This window comes from Lactuca virosa, chromosome 4 (assembly GCF_052849685.1).
Source record: "Lactuca virosa cultivar CGN04683 chromosome 4, Lactuca_virosa_CGN04683_v6, whole genome shotgun sequence".
NCBI lineage: Eukaryota > Viridiplantae > Streptophyta > Magnoliopsida > Asterales > Asteraceae > Lactuca > Lactuca virosa.
The window spans coordinates 342,386,600-342,407,093 of record NC_136429.1 but is presented as its reverse complement, the minus strand read 5'-3'; the positions used below and the strand labels follow the sequence as shown (position 1 = coordinate 342,407,093).

The 20,494-nt window shown below is 36.4% G+C and overlaps 1 long non-coding RNA gene across 2 annotated transcripts; it reads left to right on the top strand.

Annotated features, from left to right (window-relative positions):
• The first annotated feature begins 7,644 nt into the window (after positions 1-7,644).
• Positions 7,645-9,835, top strand: LOC145168949 (uncharacterized). Of its 2 annotated transcripts, XR_013742194.1 has the most exons (4): positions 7,645-8,167; positions 8,289-8,411; positions 8,510-8,578; positions 9,344-9,835. It is a non-coding gene; the product is annotated as an uncharacterized LOC145168949 (long non-coding RNA). The 2 variants fall into 2 exon arrangements; XR_013742193.1 differs by having other exon boundaries at positions 7,645-8,411.
• Positions 9,836-20,494: the final 10,659 nt, after the last annotated feature.

The following is a 20,494-nucleotide window of genomic DNA, read 5'->3' as shown; positions in this document are numbered from 1 at the left end:
GGAAAGCAGTGTTGTCACCATGTAGGTTGCCTTATTTGACATAATTGCTGAGGAACCCCCGAAGCAAAGTTGTCACCCCTAATGAAAATCCTTAGGCTAGGTCCCTTGTGATAGTTGTTTTACGGACGCAAGGTGAGGATAACATGAATGGGTAATTAGGTTTGTTTTGGTTGATGAAATTGATAACTTATTTGTTGATTGATAAACTTAAAGAGTTTATTATTTATTGTGGGTTGAAAATCCTATATACTCACCAGGCTTCCAAGCCTGACCCACTCAGCTTTTTATATTACAGGTAGTGGACCCCGAGCATAGTCGGATGATGATGATGAGTGATTTTTGGATTATAGGCCAGTAGTTATAAATGACTGTTGTAAGGCTTATAATGTCTTGTTTATGCTTTTGATCTGTATCGGAACATGACATCCCAAGGTTTTGATATAAAAAGGAGATTATATATTTCTTAAAGAAATGTTTTGACAAACTTTTATCCCGTTTTGTTTTGGGGACCAATTCCGCAACATCTTTTAAAAAAGATTTCTCTGATTTTATTTCAAAGAGCATAAATTAAATCGGTCTTTTCTGGCCGAGAAATTAGGGGATGTCACAAAGTTCCTCTACCATGTAAGTCAAGTTAAATGTCACTACTTTTTGCTGAAACATATTACCATTGAAAAGTTTTCAAAGTCATGTTTTTATTAAAATAAGTCACAAAAACAAAAAGTAAATCTTAACATATGTAAACCTCACAAAATAATGAAATCAATTTTAATCTCCAGATAAAACCAAAGTTAGAACAACATATAGAAATTCCAGTTAAGTTCACATATGAAATGTGATAGTCCCTTGCTCCAATTCGAAAAAAGTACAGATCGCTAAAGTTTAGTCGAGAAATTTGGATACTTTTCGGAAAAAAAATGACCTTCAGTGCATTGCCATTCATTAGATCCAATATATTGAGATGAATACAAAAACCAAACCATTTTACTGGCACCTAAAATAAGAGTTACAGACATGATGAAATTAGTTTTTTCGTTCCTTATTATTGAGTATGAAGTAATAAAAAATACTTTTTTGAGGATGAAGTAATACAAACACAATAACTCACAAAAGAGAGGGTATAAAGAAAGAAAGAAAGACAGATAAGCCATCACCATAAATTTTAACCTGCATTGTACCTTGATACACTTGATTTCCTTTCGAACATATCTCATAGCACATAATGTAAGGGTATTTTGGGAAATCACGGTTCGGGCGCTGGCTGATCGTACACACTGCTTCGTTCTGCCTTTCTCAAAATCTTTTACTCTCTTAGAAAAATTGTTTATTTTATGAAAACTTTCTCAAATCCTCAGTTTGAGTTCAGATACATCCGAAGTTGCACCCGAATCCCTCAAACCAAGGCTCTGATACCAACTTGTAACAATGTAAATTTTCAGAACAAATTTTCATTTTTAAATCAGATTTTCAATCATCAAAAACAATATCAACAAACTGTATCCACTGTCATAATAACAAACAAATCCCATAATCTCAAAACATAATCTCTATGAGTGTGTACGGATCATGTCGGCGCCTTCCCGCGATCGTCGCTAGTACCTGAAACACATAACACAACAACTGTAAGCATAAATGCTTAGTGAGTTCCCCAAAACACCACATACAACACATACGCCTTTCCAGGCCATAACTCTATAGGATCTTCCGATCCATGTGTCTTAGGGGACTTCTGTCCCGAATCCTGGTAGACCTTCCGGTCCTACCCGTATCGACCTTCCGGTCCGTAACCTCTTGACCTTCCCGTCCATATCGTACATAACATACATAACACATACATATCACATAACAACATACATCTCATAGCATATAAGACCCTCCGGTCACACATAGGTACCCTTCCAGGTAAAGTATAGTGAGAAGACTCACCTCAATGAAGTCGGATAAACTCTCGTGCTCAACGTCCCGACCTAGCCTCCTCCTATTATTCAAATAACATTCCCGATCAATATTCTCTCATAGTCTCATCTCTAAAGATTGGGTAGAAGGCCATTCTACCCCTCCCTGAACTCTCTTGAATCAGTCTTGACCAGAACCCTAAGGTCAACGAAAGTCAACAGTCAAACTTTGACCCGACTCGTCGAGTGCACATGGGCGACTCGGCGAGTCCACGCGGGTCCCCTGAATCCTTCTAGCCTCTCTTGGCTCGTCGAGTCATCCTTCCACTCGACGGGTTCCTCCTGTCACGAATCGCGGGGCAACCCCGACTCGACTCGTCGAGTCCACTTATGGACTCGGCGAGTTGCTTCCATGTTCATACCCAAATGACCTTCTAAGGTCAAATCTGCTTCTCTAAACTATAGATCTGACTTCTCCACGACCAATAACCACGTAAAGGTCGAAACTTGACTCACATGCAAAGCACCCAAGGCTTTCCTTGGTGAAATAGCTTCTAAAATGGAAACCTAGTCTCCTTTCCTCCATAAACCAACATAAAGCAGAATGGGGAAGGCTCTCTGGACCTCTATGGGTCCATATCCGAGGTCTAACACAGCAAGGGACCATAAACTCAACTTTTCAAGCCCTAAAAGGTTATAGAAAACCCTAGATCATAGACCTTAACCCAAACCAGGAAGGAAGTTCGATTTGATACCTCAATATTGTAGATCTAAACTTGAAAACCATTGATCCACAGCTCCCTTGACCTCCTCTTGCAAGAAACAACTTCTCCTTTGCTAAATCACACCAAAATCGATCAATATGGCCATATCACTCTCTCAACTCGCTCAAGCTCTCAAGGGGCACTCTCTCAGGACAGGTAGCCGCACAAGAGGGCTATAAGGTCCTTTAAATAGGGCTTAGGCCTGGGGATTTAGGGTTTCAACCTACAGCGTGGACTCGTCGAGTCCCCTCTTTCCGAATCGTCGAGTCCGCTCATTAATCCAGTCAGCAAACGCGATCCTACTCGACGAGTCCAAGCGTCGACTCGTCGAGTCCCTCTCTTTTACAAAAAGAAAACATGATCAAACATAATACCTGGAAATCCGGATGTTACAGAACCTATAATGGCAACACACTTAATTTGGGTGGAAATTAAGAACAAACCTTATACATTATTTTGTCATTTGCTTGTCGCGAAGTGCGTGATACCCTCTAGCCTTTCCTTTTTCTCTTGGTCTATAACATCATCTTCAACCTGTAGGGTAACGAAAAAAAATATTATAAGAGGAAAACAAACATCTTTTCAACAAATGGTTTATGAAAAAGATGGGTTTGTACCTAACAAAACCATAAAGCAATATGATCTGAGGATTCCTTTAACAATAGTTATTTCTATTCACAGATAGCTAGGGACTGGGAGAAAGCATCACTTAATTTGGAAACAACCATTCCATATATACAACCTCAAGTTGACTCCTACCTTTAGAAATGCTCCCCTAGCAGCAACATTGCATTTTGGCAACAGAATGTGAACACAACAAACAATAAGCACACAACTATAATAAATTGGTTTTCATTGATATACAATGAACATAGTCTTAAATAGAGAGATAGAAGGATGATAAAAAGCTGAGGATTTAAATAATAATAATAATAATAATAATAATAATAATAATAATAATAACAACAACAACAACAACAACAAAAACAATTAAGGAAGTTAACAAAAATCTTCATAAGTGATAATTTACAAATCTACATAAATTTTATGATCATGTGATAAAAATATGAAATAATGTTTTTATTAAAAGTAAGATGTGCATTGATACTCTTAATAGAAGAATCTTCATTGATCTAAACTTAGTCTTAGTTGACACTCATGATACTATCACTGAATCCTCACCACCTACACTCCTTACAAATCTACTTGAGTTACATGCAATTAATACTGTTATGGAATACTTCCACAAATAAATTGGTCCAAGAATCAAAATCAATAGTTGCTATATGATTCTAATAATTTGGGGATATCAGTATATGTTGAAATATGTATAATTTTATATATTCACTAATAGAAACCTAAACAAAAATGTGCGAATTACTTATTCAAACAAATAAAATATCAACTTCGTGTATCGAATGTGAGAAATAAAACAACACATACATAAATATGTGAGAAAAAATAGTCATAAAGCATTTAAAAAGATTGATTGACATTTTACTTTAGGCAGCTCCATTTCATCCTTTGTAAAAAAAATGATAAGATTGTCCACTTCATTTTGCCTCTATTTTTTAGTATTCCAATGCAGGGACATAATCATGTCAAGTGTCAAGAAACAAATTACCAATAGAAGAACACTATTACGAAGAGAAAATCAATTGTTTTTTTTACTAATTCTCTCTCATACCAAATTCTACCATCTTATCTTAATGTACTTTTTATTTTACTGAAATTGTGATGCCAGTCAACAGCATCATCTCGTAACAGCTTCATCCTTCATCTTATCTAGATTATGAGATGCATACATGCTACAAAGAAGGCATTATCTACATTTTTTGACTTATCGCTTACATAATGATATTATTCTGGAACATTTACTAAAAATAATCAAAAAATGTGTGTGTGTGTATGTGTAAGCAGTGAGTTAAAGATGAAATGATGTACCTTTTAAAAGATATTGAGTCCTTCACAACCATTTAACTTCATCTTTATGATTCCAGAGGGCTTCCCATGTACATACCCCTTAAAAACAGACCCTTGGATGACCCATCTTGCAACATTCATATCTATGGCTCCATCTAACTCTTTTGCTTGATAAAATTTATACTTATCCAAATAATATTTAATGTCAACTATAAGATTTACTCCTACTTCATTTTTCTTGCTTTCTGCATCATCCTTCTTCGTAGGTGTTTGATATTTCATGTTATTGAATAGGGATACCTAGACAGCCAACTACAGGAACACCCAGATAGCCAACTACAATCCATATCAGGTAAACCTTTTTTTCAAATGCTTATAATTATCTAAAACAAATCTACAAAACACATAAAACTCGTAAGCCAAAGAGGCAATTAGGGCTAGCATTAGGGACAATGAAAAATAAGGTAAATGTTAATGTCCAAGATGTAAGGACCTAAATCCACTTTATTTTTTATGTTTTTCTTATTACTTCTATGTTTCTAAATTTTACTCTGAGGTTCTTAAGATAGTGTGTTAACATATGCACTATTGTTTTGTCCCAACTCAGCTTGATGATAGTATCAACCAATTCTACTTTTACATCAACCATATCAACATTTTCCATGTCTTTACCATTATTTACATCAAGTATGTAATCAAGCAAGCTCTCTTCTCCCCCCCCCCCACCATGAATAAAAAGGAACTTTAAAGATATCAAAAACACAAATTAAAATTGTTTCTCAACTTGCTTCCCTAAATTCTCAAAAAGTACAACTGAAATGTTCATAAGCCCAACTTCTTAGTTTCTAGTTTTTTAGAGGTGAAAAATTATTCCTAAAGTTGTTGTACCTATTGAGGTATTTTCCCTTACCACATGTCCTTAATTTTAATCCATAATGGTTTAGTTTCTTTATTAGACTATCTTTTACGAACACAAATAAGGATTATACTATTGGTAAGCTTGGCCTAAAAATTAGTATAACAGTTTTCGTCTGTCTATTCGTATTAATTTGATTATGAAAATTTAAAATTGTGCAAAGATAGCCTAGTAACCTAACAAAAGATAAACTTGATTGATATGGTAACTATAAGATGTGGAGATAAATTTGCAGCTACTATCACTGGTATGAAAGTAACAATATAAAAGCGAATGAGAATTGACAAATTAAATGAACATATACCTTATATAAAGATGTATACATAGAAGGAAGACAGTGTTAGAAAGGGAACCAGGCGGTATTAGAGACAGAAACTAATGTAGGGTTGTATAATGATTAACAATACTGCACTTTCAATTATGGACAACAAAACTGGGAAACAATTGTAAATATGAATGAAAAGAATCACATACCTGATATAAAGATGTAGTAGACGATGTTACAGAAGAAAGCGTATAATATGATTGTTAGGGTAACAATAAGTTTAAGATATAAAGAAGAAAATCGAGGAACAAACAGGAAGGAAACTGTGATGATGAGTGACTCATCGATATCGATTTCAAATATAGACAAATTGAGGAACATGGGCAAGACGTGTAAACATGTGATCACGTATGTCTAAGAGGCAGGTGAAATACAAACAAATAAGAAAAGGTAGAAGGGGTATCGACTAATATCCTTTCTCTTTCATTGGATGTAGAAGAAATGAAGGTTTAGAAGGAGAATGGTAAGCCAATGAAATCCGTCTAGGTTTCGATTAAGAAAATGATCTATGAAATCGGTGGCGATTAGACGGAGAAGCTAAGATAATGGTTGTGGGAAGCATCGAGAAGAAAAAAGATATAGAAGGGATATACCACAAGCCAATGACTAATGTTTGACCGTGCATGGACTACATTTTCCAAACCCTCAAACTATTATGGCCAAAGTATGAAAGGGCAAAACATTAGTATTCATTTTGGCTTTCCTAGATTGATATGTATATAATTAGAATAGTGTTAGACAATCTTTCTCTCATTTCATACTCAAAACCAAGAACACCCCTGGGGTTGTGGGTTGTTTACTTTTCTTGACTTTCTAGTTAATGTCATACCATGCTTCTTATCTTGTGTAATAATGAAGGTATGGTGTCCTAAACTTGTCAAAGACTTATGCCATGTATAAAAGGAATAAGATGGCGCCTTCTTTTGTTGGTTCTTTTCCTCTCAAAATCGTCCCCTTCGCTCTTTCTCTCTATAAAAAGTTCTTAAAGTGTTAAGAAACAAGAAGAAAGTGTTGATACTTCCATACACTCCTTTAAGACACAAAATTGGTTTTTGTTCTTAAAGGCTTAAGATATTTATTTACAATAACAACTAGTATCCATGTCAAATTGAGTTATTCTTGGTGTTTCTATATAGATGGAGTTCTACATCTATATTCTTTGTTAACTTCCAACCCCACAAGATAAATCTGAGTCTTCAAAGGTTGTAGTTCTTTCTACTTCTATGGTTGTTTTAATCTTTCCATGCATTGCAAAATAATCATTGGTGGGCTAAAATGGTTTTAAGTTTATTCCATTTTAAATCCTTTCGTTACTAAACCCGTAGTTTATTACAAACTATTTTTTAATAAAACCCAACCATTACATTGTCTATCAAAAGCATAATTGCTCGTCGTTCGTTCTTGAAGGCAATGGAATTTTGAGCCTTCCAAATATCCCATAAGGTTGTATACATAAGAGAGAGCCTCAGTTTATTCATTTCATCCCAATTTGTACTCAAGTTCACCATCTCAATTAACTCCAAACATGAACTTGGCTGCGAAGGAAGGATCAAAGACCAAGCTAACAACCATTTCCACAACTCCATGTTAAAATAACAAGTGAAGAAAATACGATCCAAGTCTTCATCAATACAATAACAGAAAGGGTAAACTCGATGTCACAATAATTTCCCTCTTCAGTAAGTTTGTATACGTTGGAATTCCATTTTTAGACAACCACTAGACGAAAATATTCGTTTAAAAAGAAAAAGACTTGAACAAATTTATCATACAATTAATTACAAGGACTCTTATGAATAGTCACCTGGAACCAGCCGATTACTATTCATTGGGTGGTCAACAATGGTAGTGGCTGGACGATATTTTTTGCTCGGTCAACGACTAGTCTCCCTTCATTTTAGTCGGTCATCGGCTTCTATTATCAGTTGTCCTCCACCGCCCTCATCCTCCAATAGATAACCAATGTCATACTGCACCCTCCTTCTCAATGTCTCCTCCACCGATTCCATTCGGTATTGGCAGGTGGGAGAAGAAGAAATATCATCTTTATTCACTATGTCCTGTTCCTGTTCCAACTTTTCGCTCTGAAGACTTAATCTCCACCGGAAGGAAAATCAATTCCTATTTCCACCTACAACAATGCATTCCCCCACCGACGTTTGGCTTTTCAGCTCCTACGTGTTTCTATGTGGTGCTTAGATGGGAGGAGACGACAAAGACTATGCAACTATTAGGAAGGCATGTAAGAAAATCAAGCATCATGCTTTCCTTGCCATCTGCTTCTATCTTCCCTTTGCTTAAAATCTTTTTGCCTTCCAATTATTTTAGACAAGATATTAAGAAGGTATGAACTTTGAAATTGATTAATCTGCTTTTATTCTGCCATCGGTTACTTCCTCGGTACCCATTCATGATTCGATACGTACAAATTGGAAAGAAATTATAGACTCATTCTTATCATGTAGAGAATATGGGATATCTCTTCCGGGTACCTGATGATACACACCAACTGCTCGATAAAATGCTTGAATCAGGTTTTTGATGTTTTGCTCATCAAAACTAGAGTTGATTAGAATGAACATCATAAGGTTTGATTTTCTTTGCTATTACTTATCGGGTGTATCTCTTTTTATTCATCATTGAAATCTTAAAATTTCTTTTTGTATTTTTTCTATGTGTGATGTAGCTTTTTAGTAAAAAAAAGATTAAGAAAGTGAAGAAAAAAAATGTGCAGTAAGCTTCAAAGGACCTCATGGTATGTTTATTATACAATATAATCTAATCTTACTATTTTCATTTTTGAGGAGAATATAGTAATTTATACATTTAGTACAAAAACTTTTGTTTGGTGATAACCTATTGATAGCTTATACTTCACACAATCAATTGAACATTAGAAATGATGATGAAATGCAACTCATATAAAAATTAATAGTCCTAATCTTTTGAGAGGAAAGCGGCTCTCCAGGAAACAAGCTTTCTCTCAGTTATTTTCTGATATACTAGAGGTTAAAAAGAACTTAAATATTGAATACCTATGATGACTCACATAACCAGACCAAAAACTATGTCGCCTATTACATAACTGTAATATGGCAAGGGCATTTTGTCAACAAATTCTGCCCTCCAAGGATAGAAACAAAAGACAATCATAAAATAAATGTAAATGGTAATTTGGTCCTAAATGAAAAGATTTGGTAGGGAGGGATATACAACAATTACCTTGCTGTTTTTTTTTTGAACTACCTGTTTCATTTGGGTTTTTTTCTTTAATATGGATTTCAATGATTATGATTTTTTTTCGTTTTTTTTAAAGTTGTATCACATGTGATATACACATGAGTCTCATAAACATGTCCCTGTATGAAATTTTTTTAATATAACGAGTGACATGGATAACACCATTAAGTAAGGAAAAGGTTGTCATAGATTTTGAGAATCAACTTTGTGATTTTATGTTGATAATTATAAAATGTTAGTGGCTTTGAGAATCTGACAATAACTTAACTTTTTTTTGTAGGTATCGGCGACTTCGGATCTGGTGGTAAATAATTCTGAAAATGGTCAACGTCAAGATTGTGAGGTTATTGAATCTAAGTGTGATGTATGGGTTAATTCATCTCATCACTTTAATTTTCCCATTGCAGCCGAGGGTACTGAAAATGGTATTGATTTCATCATTTTATGCACTTTTCAACTGGACTGGCTCTAGGATGGATTTTATTCTAGGGATTGATGGTCCCATTGATCTAGGGTTGTTGCATGTTTTATTAATGTATGCTTTAAGTAAATCATTAATCTTAGGTATATAATTAATCAAACAAATCGTTATTTTTATTTAATTAGTTCTTAAGTTGGTGTACAAAATCTTCTTAGGCATGAGCCTTTCAAGGTTGTGGATGCTATCAAGATGGTGTTGTTCCATAGTGTTAAACTTATAACACTTGGTGGACAAAATCATGTTACTCTTTGCAAATTTTAAGCTTGCATAAATTATAAGGTATTTTATTTATATGGTGTCTTCATAACGTTAACATTTCTGGTGCATTACTTAATCATTTACCTTTAGTTTTATAGCCTCAATATGAAAAGGTTGCTAGGCTTTTCAATGGAGCCAATGTTGTTCATCTGTAACACCCTGTTTGGGATCATTCTGTGATTCAGGGCCGCGGGTCGGAAGTCGATTGTCTAAAGACTTTGGGTCTTAAAGAGGCGATGTTTAGACCTTTCAGAAGGAGGTAATGATGGTTATGAGATCTAAACATTTGAATTGTGTTTTGGAGTCACAGGGTAAAATAAGAAAATGTTGGATGAGGTGTCTAAGCCCATAACTATTATTGGTATGTATTCGACGTGAGAGTAGCATGGTCCATTTGGGTTGCATATTATCAGGACAATTTGTTAGCATGGACTTTTGAGAGAAGAGGTTATATATGATTTATTAATATATTATAAGTTCTATGAAGTCATATGTTTTAAATAGTATTGATCAAGAATTAATTTGGAATTAATTTAGTGATCAAAAGAGACTAATTAAAACTATGGGGACTAATTATGGTAATTAGTTATATTTATATGTGTTGGGCTTATGATCCATGTTGGACCAAGTTTATGTATGGATACATAAAGAGTTGGGCCACATGAACCATGGATCATAAGATCCATGGATATGGGTTTGGGTTATACCCATGACTCTTAGAATTCAACACATATAAATACATATGTTATGACCTAAAACCGCCACCCCTAGTCACCCTTAGTGTGTGTGTGCATGTTCTTGGAGTTCATGAAGGTTTTAGAGTGCATGAAGATTCTCTCTCAAGTCCTACCTTTGTCCTTGATGTGTTGTGACTTCATTTGAGGCTTCCACACTATTGGGGCTAAGTTCTTAAGGCCAAATACATCAAGACCTCCAGCCACACAAAAAGGTATGTTACACTATCTAGTATTTTATGTAGTTTGTATGACAATTGCATGCTAGTTATAGGTTCAGTACCTTGGAAACCATTTGCATGTATAATTAGTGAAAACATAGATCCAAGGTGTTTAGGGTTGTATGTGCACCATAGGATGTTGTATTATACCAAAACCCAACAGTGGTATCAGAGCCAAGGCTTGTTTTCATGTTATACTTGCTGAAATGGCTGAAAAATCGAAAATTTTGGTTGTCTGAGCACTGGACTCGCCGAGTCCACTGATGGACTCGCCGAGTCCATGAAGAAATTCATCCAACTCGTCGAGTTGGTTCGTGCACTCGACGAGTAGGACCATCTGACAGCATATTTTCGACTTTTAAGGCTGTAATTGGACTAGAAACATTACCCTAAGCTGTTTTTGGTCTTGTAAACCTGTTTTTGATGTGGTAATGTTCATGCTAAACCAATTTCAAAGATAGTTGTCAATAGATTCATGTTTTGTATTAGTTTAATGGTTAGGCTAATTTCATGAAAAGGTTTGATTTGAATTGTCTTGTTCTTATGAGTTAGTCTAGATTAATAGAAAAGTTATGTGATAATTTGTTTTCAATCCATATTAATCTTAAAGTTGCTCATAAAATGTGTTTTTGTAACTTGTCCTCAAGTTATATGAAAAGTCACATTTATGATTCTTTAAAACTCATAATATTTCCATAAGTTAGGAAAAATGAAGAGTCTTATTTTCTTGAATGATTTTAAAGTCTTCCATAACTTGTCCTCAAGTTATGGAACTTGAAGAGTTTATTCATTAAACTACTTTAAACTCATAGGTTATGAAAATGAAGTGTTTATTTTTCCTTAAATGTTTTTTAAAGTCTTCCATAACTTGTCCTCAAGTTATGGAACTTGAAGAGTTTTCATTAAAACTACTTTAAATTCATAAGTTATGGAATTGAAAAAGGTTTTTGAATTGTTCAAAACTTGCCCTCAAGTTTTGGAATTTGTAAAGTTTCCCCCCATGAATACTTTAGTTCCAAGTTAAACCCTTAGAATTTTAATAGTTTAAAATTCAACCCTTATACTATTATAATATTATAGGTTTAATATTTATATATATGTATAAGAGTAAAAGTCATTCTTACCGTTAGTAGGCCTCATTCACGAAGCCGGTCTATAAGGGGGTATAAGGTTACTGCCTATAAAATGGCAGTTTAATGGGTGTCCACTCTCACCCACCGCTTCCTTGACTGGTGGAGGGTCGTTAGCCGAACGGGTTTGACAAAACTATAATTCTCCCTTCATTAAAAGTATTAATGATAAATACTAAGTAACTAAACACTTATAAATTCCCAATCTTAGTTACTTAGGAAAATGTGAATTTGGTGCTAACCCATGAAATTTACACTTTGTACCTTACCAAGTCGTTAGTGGAGCGTGTGTGGTTAACCGGCATACTAACATGGACTAGTAAGAGTGGCGAAGGGTAACTTAATGTTTATCATAGATCGGTGGAGCGTGTGTGGTTAACCGGCACATCGATTAGGTGATAATATTAAGGGTACCAAGTGAATTTGCATGGTTATTCACACCTTGTTTTGTGATCCTCGGCATCCCAGTCACAAAATTTGAGAGGGCACAATCGAGATTGAAACATGCCATTGAAAAGTTCAATGAATCTCAAAAGATCTATGAGTTTCAAAACCAATTAAAACCTAATAAATTATTTCGTTTTTCATGGTGGAAATTGGTGAATCGTCATTCGCCTACCTTCAAATATTTCATAGCTTGGATTACGACATCCCTCTTCCAAGTTGTAAAATATTGTGTTGGGTCCTAGCCTTAATATTTCATATTGGGTGTTATATTAAGGACTTAAATCAACTAACTTGAAAATCTCCCATTGTAGATGTCTATTTAGACATCTATGATCTTCCCAAATCTCTTGGAATTTCACTTCCTCCACCCCCTCCAATTATTCTCCCTAACCCACAAGTTCAAGGTCACTCAAGCCCTATTGGCAAGCAAGGTCTATGTGTGATCATATCTTGGAGATAAAGTCACGTATTGACAAGCCGGAAGAGTTGGGTGTCAAAGTCTTGAGAAAGTTGGATGTTCAATCACTTTCTAAGTCACATAGTGCGTTCCTTTGGGACTACTATGTGACAGACCATGACTTGACCCTTAATGATCTTACCTATTTGCTTGGTGCTGCTGAGTCAACAATGATTTTGAGCACTGGTAAAAGCAAATTTGATTAGAAGATCGATTTCCCAAACCTTCTATTGCCAAAGGAAGGGGCATTGGTTGCGAAGCTGGCCAAATTTACTTGATAGTCTGTAAGGACGGTAAAGTCAAAAGTTTTGACTCTACTTTAGGTAAAGTCCATTATCTAACTCTATTAAGTTCCTATTTGGAGATTCTTATTACATGATGTGACTAGATCACATTTTGATGTTTTAAGAACCAAAGTGAAGAGGAAGCTTAAAGGAAGAATTTTGAGCTGTTACTTAAAGAGTTGTGATAGATTGCTTAGGAATACATAACAACATAGTTTTTCACATGCATTTGCATTGTAAGGATAAGGTTTTCCACAAAGTTCTAAAATAAAAGAAAAGGTTTTATTTTATTTTAAAATATCCTTACAGTGGCATTTGTGAGAATTTGTTGTTTATATGTTTCCATTGATAGCAATGTTGGAAAAAGAATTTTATTCTTTCGACTGTGGTAGTGTCATAATTTACCAAATAAGGAAAGATTCTCATCACCCAAGTTTCAGTTGGGTAGAAACTTAGAATCATGCAAGTTGTATGATGAATGAGAATTTTCATCTTTGGAAAATTAAGACTAATTCTTTGTTTACATGTATATGTGAGTCAAGTGAAGGACTAAGGGATCGAGTACACATTCTTGTGCATTGGTCAAGTCCACCACAAAGATCGATAAGACTATTCGTCATGATTACTAAGGTTTAGTAAATATGATTATACTTGCAAGGTTAAGTATAATTCTGAAACATTGCAAAAGTTTTAATGTATGGCAGAACGAATGAGAAGAATCAAATAAGGCAGAAAGATAAAAGTTTCTCAATCTGAAAGGATGGGAGAGTACTTGAGTATCTTGTTTTATGATTATCTTAGTGATTATGAAACCATATCACAATTGTTTCTCGAAGGACATCATAGTGCATTTGTTTGGCTAAGAATAGAAATCGTGGATTGTTGAAATGGTTAAAATTAAAAAGATGAATCATACTTTGTTCCATAACAAGTCTTAGAGTCATACTCCAAGATTGTAACTTGAGTGACACATCTTAAAGAAGGTTTATTAACACTAGTCGAATGTAAGAGTAAAAGGTGTCCTACTCTTGTACATTTGAAATTGGTAAGTTGTGATGTTTTGGATAAAACAAAGACCAACTAAGGCCAATTGTGTGAAGTGTTTGTCTTGATAAGAAGCCGCACTATCCCTTGAATATTTGTTTGTCAAGGAATGGTTCTTGGCAAGAGAGTCGTATATGTCAAGAGGAGAGTGGGAGTCTAAAAGATCCTGAAAGAATTTCAAGATCTAATCAGGAATAGAACCTGTAGTTTATCACTAGCACACGACTTGAGGTTTATAACCTATCATGTTAACATATTCCTGTTTCTGTGCCCATTCCAGTTAAAGTTGGTTTTGCATTGGGTGCATAACAACTTGGAAGAAATGGCAGACCCTTGTGCTGCCAAGTGTCAAGAAATTAAGATTGCACAAGTTTGATCCATATGAGGTTGGATTTGTCACTAACCTTGTCTTGTGATTATGGTTTTGACAAATTCACATGGATAGGAACTCATTCACCATAAAATCTAAGTGTCATAAGGTTTCTCTCCGATTCATGAAAATGATGGTGAGGAAACGCTTTCACTAAGTAGATTTTAAGTAGACAGCAATTGTGTTATTTGCATTCTCAAAGTCGTTAGTGGAGCGTGTATGGTTAACCGGCACACTAACATGGACTTGTGAGAAATGGCAAAGGTCTAAACAATTGAGACTATGATTACGACATCCCTTTTCATAGTTCTGAAATTGTTTAGACACTCATATGAGTTATCTAAGGAAAGGTGTATGTTTTTTGATAAAGTTTTATCAAAGCATCTTGTATCAAGAAGTCTGATCTTTGGTAAGAAAGTCAATAAAGTATTGATTTCTAGAAGTCCAACTGATTTCTGGATACATGTCAAAGCTAGTGGGAGCATAAGTGTTATGCTAGTAATTATCATGTAAGTGGGAGCATGATCATTATGTTAAGTGTTAATTATAGAAAACAAAAGGTTTCAATTGGGAAAAGTTGTTTTGCTATAATTAAGGGAGAGGAAATTATACTTCATTTCAATTCTAAAAGCTTAGATTGAGATTTTGATCATCTTTAGTCAAGAATATATATATATATATATATATATATATATATATATATATATATATATATATATATATATATATATGAATTTTATGTTGGAATGGCCAAACATAAGGAAACTCTATATATATTGCGTTTTCAAAATTCGATTATGATTACGGCATCCCTCTTCATAGTCAAATTTTGAAAACATGGCAAATAAAAAATATTGTAGCAAAAGACTGGTCTATGATCACGTCTTTATGTGAGACATCATGAATCGTGTCCCATATGCTTCGGATATAGGATCGATTGCATGTGCTGTAATATTTACACTTTCTAAATTTTCCGAATGCCTAAGGCATTAAGAGGAGAGAAGATCTAGACTTGGATATGACTAAAATGATTAAGAAATTGTCGAGGACAATCTGAGGTTTACCAAAGATTGGTTGCTCATGGACAATTGGAAGTATAAGTGTTAGTTTTAGAAGGACCATATTGACATATTCTGAAAAGAGGTAACTCTTGTTCAGAAGTGATAGTCAAAATGGGAATCTGGAAAGGTTTCCATAGGTGGAAGTTGTTCTTCAAATCTGTGTAAGATTAGGAAACTTAATGCAAGAAGGTTGTTCAAAGCAATGTACTTTGAATTTGAGACTTCGTTTCCATGGAATGCTCTCCATTGGAATACTTTGTAATGTCTGTTGACAAGTCTTTGTGACTTTGTGCATAGTCATTACGAGAGGATCAATGCATATAAGTTTAGAATGTAACAGATTTCGTTAAATGGTAGGAATTTGGAATTCTTACATTTGCGATAAAGATTTGGGATTGTGAAATGAGCATCATTGGAATCATGTTCAATTGATCTATTTCACAAAGTAAAGATCATAGATAAACATAGTGTGCATACTTGGTGTATGGCATGACTAGTGTTTAGAAAACATAGTTTACATGCTTGGAGCATGGGACAACTATTGTTTTAATTCAAGTATAAAGTTGATTATTTGAAACATTATACAATGAATAATGAGTAATCAATATGGTGTTTAAATAAAAATGTGTTTTATTTACTCTCAAAGGTGCTTGGGACCATAGAGTGATTAGTATTATTCTTGTGTTTCACTTTGCATGTTTTGACTTCCAGAATTGCTAAGTTATTGTTTCCGAATGACTAAGTTATTCAAACCATCCACAGTCGATAATACGTTGGAAGTAGGTATTAAGGCAAGACTGTCATGAATCGGGTTTGTAGATGTCCAAGGTAGTGGACATAGTAAGAGTTACTACAACATTCATGAGTACTCTTGGAATAAGGATTCGAGTATTGAATTAAACCCACGCTCATTTGACTCACTTCATGGATTTTATCACGAGTGATCATGAGACGATAATATCTTATATTCTTCAAACCTAGAGATATGACTTGTTGCCTATGAGTTGGTCATACATTGATTGCACGTAAACGCATTTGGTAACTCGATGTTATAAAACGTGCATTTGTGTATGATTCAACAAGTAGTAGAACAAGCATATGAGTCGAAGTTTATCCATTCCTTTTACCCTTAAAGGGATAAAAGCGATATCTGTGGGCCCCTCGATGATTTGGTGATGACAAACGTAAGTGCTCGGCCGGGCCTGGACTGATTTGATTTGTTCAATTAGTCAGTCGTCATAAATCGGAAATCGGGAAACAACAAATGGACAGAGAGAATGATTATAATCCATGTCTCAGTCCATATGATATCTAGAATGGAGGAATATATGATCCCTTATCTAATGGACGCGTCATTGATTTGCTCAGAGTTCGACAGCGGCTTTAAGAGCTACGATTGCTGGTCGGGTTTTGGAGTCATACGCAATAATAGTTTTAGACTTATCCAAGTGGGAGACTGTTGGATTAGGTGTCTAAGCCCATAACTATTATTGGTATGTATTCGACCCGAGAGTAGCATGGTCCATTTGGGTTGCATATCATCAGGACAATTTGTTAGGATGAAATTTTGAGAGAAGAGGTTATATATGATTTATTAATATATTATAAGTTCTATGAAGTCATATGTTTTAAATTGGATTGATCAAGAATTAATTTGGAATTAATTTAGTGATCAAAAGAGACTAATTAAAACTATGGGGACTAATTATGGTAATTAGTTATATTTATATGTGTTGGGCTTATGATCCATGTTGGACCAAGTTTATGTATGGATACATAAAGAGTTGGGCCACATGAACCATGGATCATAAGATCCATGGATATGGGTTTGGGTTATACCCATGACTCTTAGAATTCAACACATATAAATACATATGTTATGACCTAAAACCGCCACCCCTAGTCACCCTTAGTGTGTGTGTGCATGTTCTTGGAGTTCATGAAGGTTTTAGAGTGCATGGAGATTCTCTCTCAAGTCCTACCTTTGTCCTTGATGTGTTGTGACTTCATTTGAGGCTTCCACACTATTGGGGCTAAGTTCTTAAGGCCAAATACATCAAGACCTCCAGCCACACAAAAAGGTATGTTACACTATCTAGTATTTTATGTAGTTTGTATGACAATTGCATGCTAGCTATAGGTTCAATACCTTGGAAACCATTTGCATGTATAATTAGTGAAAACATAGATCCAAGGTATTTAGGGTTGTATGTGCACCATAGGATGTTGTATTATACCAAAACCCAACAGAAAAGTCATAGGTCGAGGGCCCGATTCGAGACTTATGTCTAAGGATGACGGTGATTAATCTATTGCTAGAGCAGATCCGGGAGGCACAGGTTGAGGGCCTGAAGGAGGAGTGCCGGAAGTACGAGCGGATCATAGGCTAGGTGGCCTCTTTTGATTATGACAGTCGTGGGTTGTTGACCCTGCATAAGAGGCTCTGGGTTCCGTACTGGGGCGGAGTACGACAGGTTCTGATGGATGAGGCCCACAAGTCGAGGTTCTCTATCCATCCTGGGGCGATGAAGATGTATCAGGATCTTCGCCCTGATTACTAGTGGTTCTGCATGAAGCAGGACGTATCATGGTATGTGGAGTGTTGCTTGACCTGCAGGAAGGTCAACGATGAGCACCAGCGACCCCACGACAAGATGCAGCTGTTGGATATTCCCATGTGGAAATGGGAGGATATCATCATGGATTTCATCACCAAGCTTCTCAGGACCGCACGTCGAGTAGATTCGATATGGGTCATCGTGGATCGGTTGACCAAGAGTGCTCATTTTAACCCGATCCAGGAGAGTATATCGGCTGAGAAACTAGCCGAGATCTACGTTCGAGAGGTGGTGACATGTCATGGAGTACTCGTTTTGGTGGTGTCAGACCGAGATGTCCGTTTCACTTCCACGTTTTGGACGCGGTTTCACGACGAGATGGGTACTCGTCTCCACCCTCAGACGGATGGACAGAGCAAGAGGACGATACAGACTCTCGAGGACATGCTACGCGCATGTGTATGTGTTTTCGGTGGCAGTTGGGATACGTATCTTCTGTTAGCGGAATTTTCGTATAACAACAGTTACCACGCAAGCATAAACCGACCTCCCTTCGAGATACTCTACGGGAGGAAGTGTAGGACCCCAATCTGTTGGGGCGAGGTCGGTCAGAAAGTCATGGGGAGTATTGAGGTAGTTCTCAAGACCACTGAGAGGATCCAGCAGGTTCGAAGTAGGCTCCAGACTTCTCAGAGTCGGCAGAAAAGCTATGCCGACAAGCGTCGTTTAGACTTAGAGTTTCAGGTGGGAGACATAGTTTTCCTGAAGGTGTCACCTTGGAAATGTGTCATTCGGTTCAGGAAACGTGGCAAGTTGGGCCCCGGATACATCGGTCCGTTCAGAGTGTTGGCTTGGGTAGGTCGGGTTGCTTACCATTTCGATCTTCCAGCAGAGCTTAGCCAGATCCACAACACTTTCCATGTTTCTCAGTTGCGGAAGTGATTAGTGGATGACTCAGCGGTTGTGCCTCTAGAGGATATTCAGGTTGATGATAACATGAATTACATCGAGAGACCGATAGCTATTCTCGACAAGAATACAGAGGAGCTGAGGAACAAGAGGGTTGAGTTGGTGAAGGTGTAGTGACAGCACCACAAGGGTTCAGAGTGGACTTGGGAGCCCGAGGAGGAGATGAGAGAGCACTACCCGGAGTTGTTTCCCGACGCAGCAGACTTCGAGGACGAAGTTTATGACAAGTGGGGGAAAGTTGTAACGTCTGGTTCCTGGTACGCATTTAATTATAATTTATTCACTTTTGTAGAGCTACTCGAAGAGTTGGGAGCCCCAAACTTGTCGAGTAGAAACCACAATGGACGCGGGATTTTAAGTCACCTACTCGACGAGTTGAGAGCCTTGACTCGATAAGTAGGGCTGCCAGGATGAAACCCTAATTTCGGGGTTTTGCACCCTATTTAAGCATCATAATCCCTACTTGTTGGCCTCATTTCCAGCCACCAAGTCCCAAACCCTAGTTTCAGAAACCCTAATGCTTTGTGAGCTTGTGAGCCATTTTTGAGTGATCTTTGTGTAGTTTGAAGCTTGGGAAGAAGAGGAGAAGCTTGATGATTCAAGGAGAAGATAGTAGATCCAGAGACTTCCTTTCATCCTCATCATTTTCTGGTAATCAAGTCTCTAACTTGCTTAGTAGTTTCTTAGATCTCCTTATTTTCTCTTTATTGAGTTTTTGGTCCAAGAAGCTTGAACCTTGGGATATGGACATCCCAAGTGAGTGAACCATCAGATTTGGAATCATCAAGGGTTGTTAGGGCATAAAGGTGCAAACTTTATGCCATTGGAACCCCCATGCAAGCTCTAAGATGTCATCTTGGCCTTTTAAGCCCCAAAAGGCCCTGCATGGAGGAAAAGCCAGAAGCTTTACGTGTTCAAATGATGTCTAAAGCGTAGATCTCTGTTTATATGCTTTAGTTTGGAGTATGGATGACTTGTGGACCAAGATCTAAGTTCTAGAGAGTTAGGGTTTGAGCCAAACCCGTCAAATGAGGGTATTAACGGGTAAAGTTGGAAAGTTTACCCTTAAAAGGACGTTTTCAGTGTGTATGAGAGAGAAGAAGCTTAGATCTGAAGAGTTGGGGCTTAATATATTAAGATGGCCCAAACAGACTGAGGAACTCAGTGAGTCTAGAGAGGGACTCGACGAGTTGAGTCGATTTGTCCTGATTCTTTAAAAGGTAGAACTCGACGAGTATGTGAAGGGACTCGACGAGTTGGCTCGTGTTATCACGACTATGAGTAGCAAGAGAACTCGGCAAGTCAGGGGGATGACTCGACGAGTTGAGTCAACTCGGATTGTTGACTTTGACTGAGCGTTGACTTTGACTTGGACATTGACTTTGACCAAGGTTGTGTTGGGTTTTGAGAATTCTAA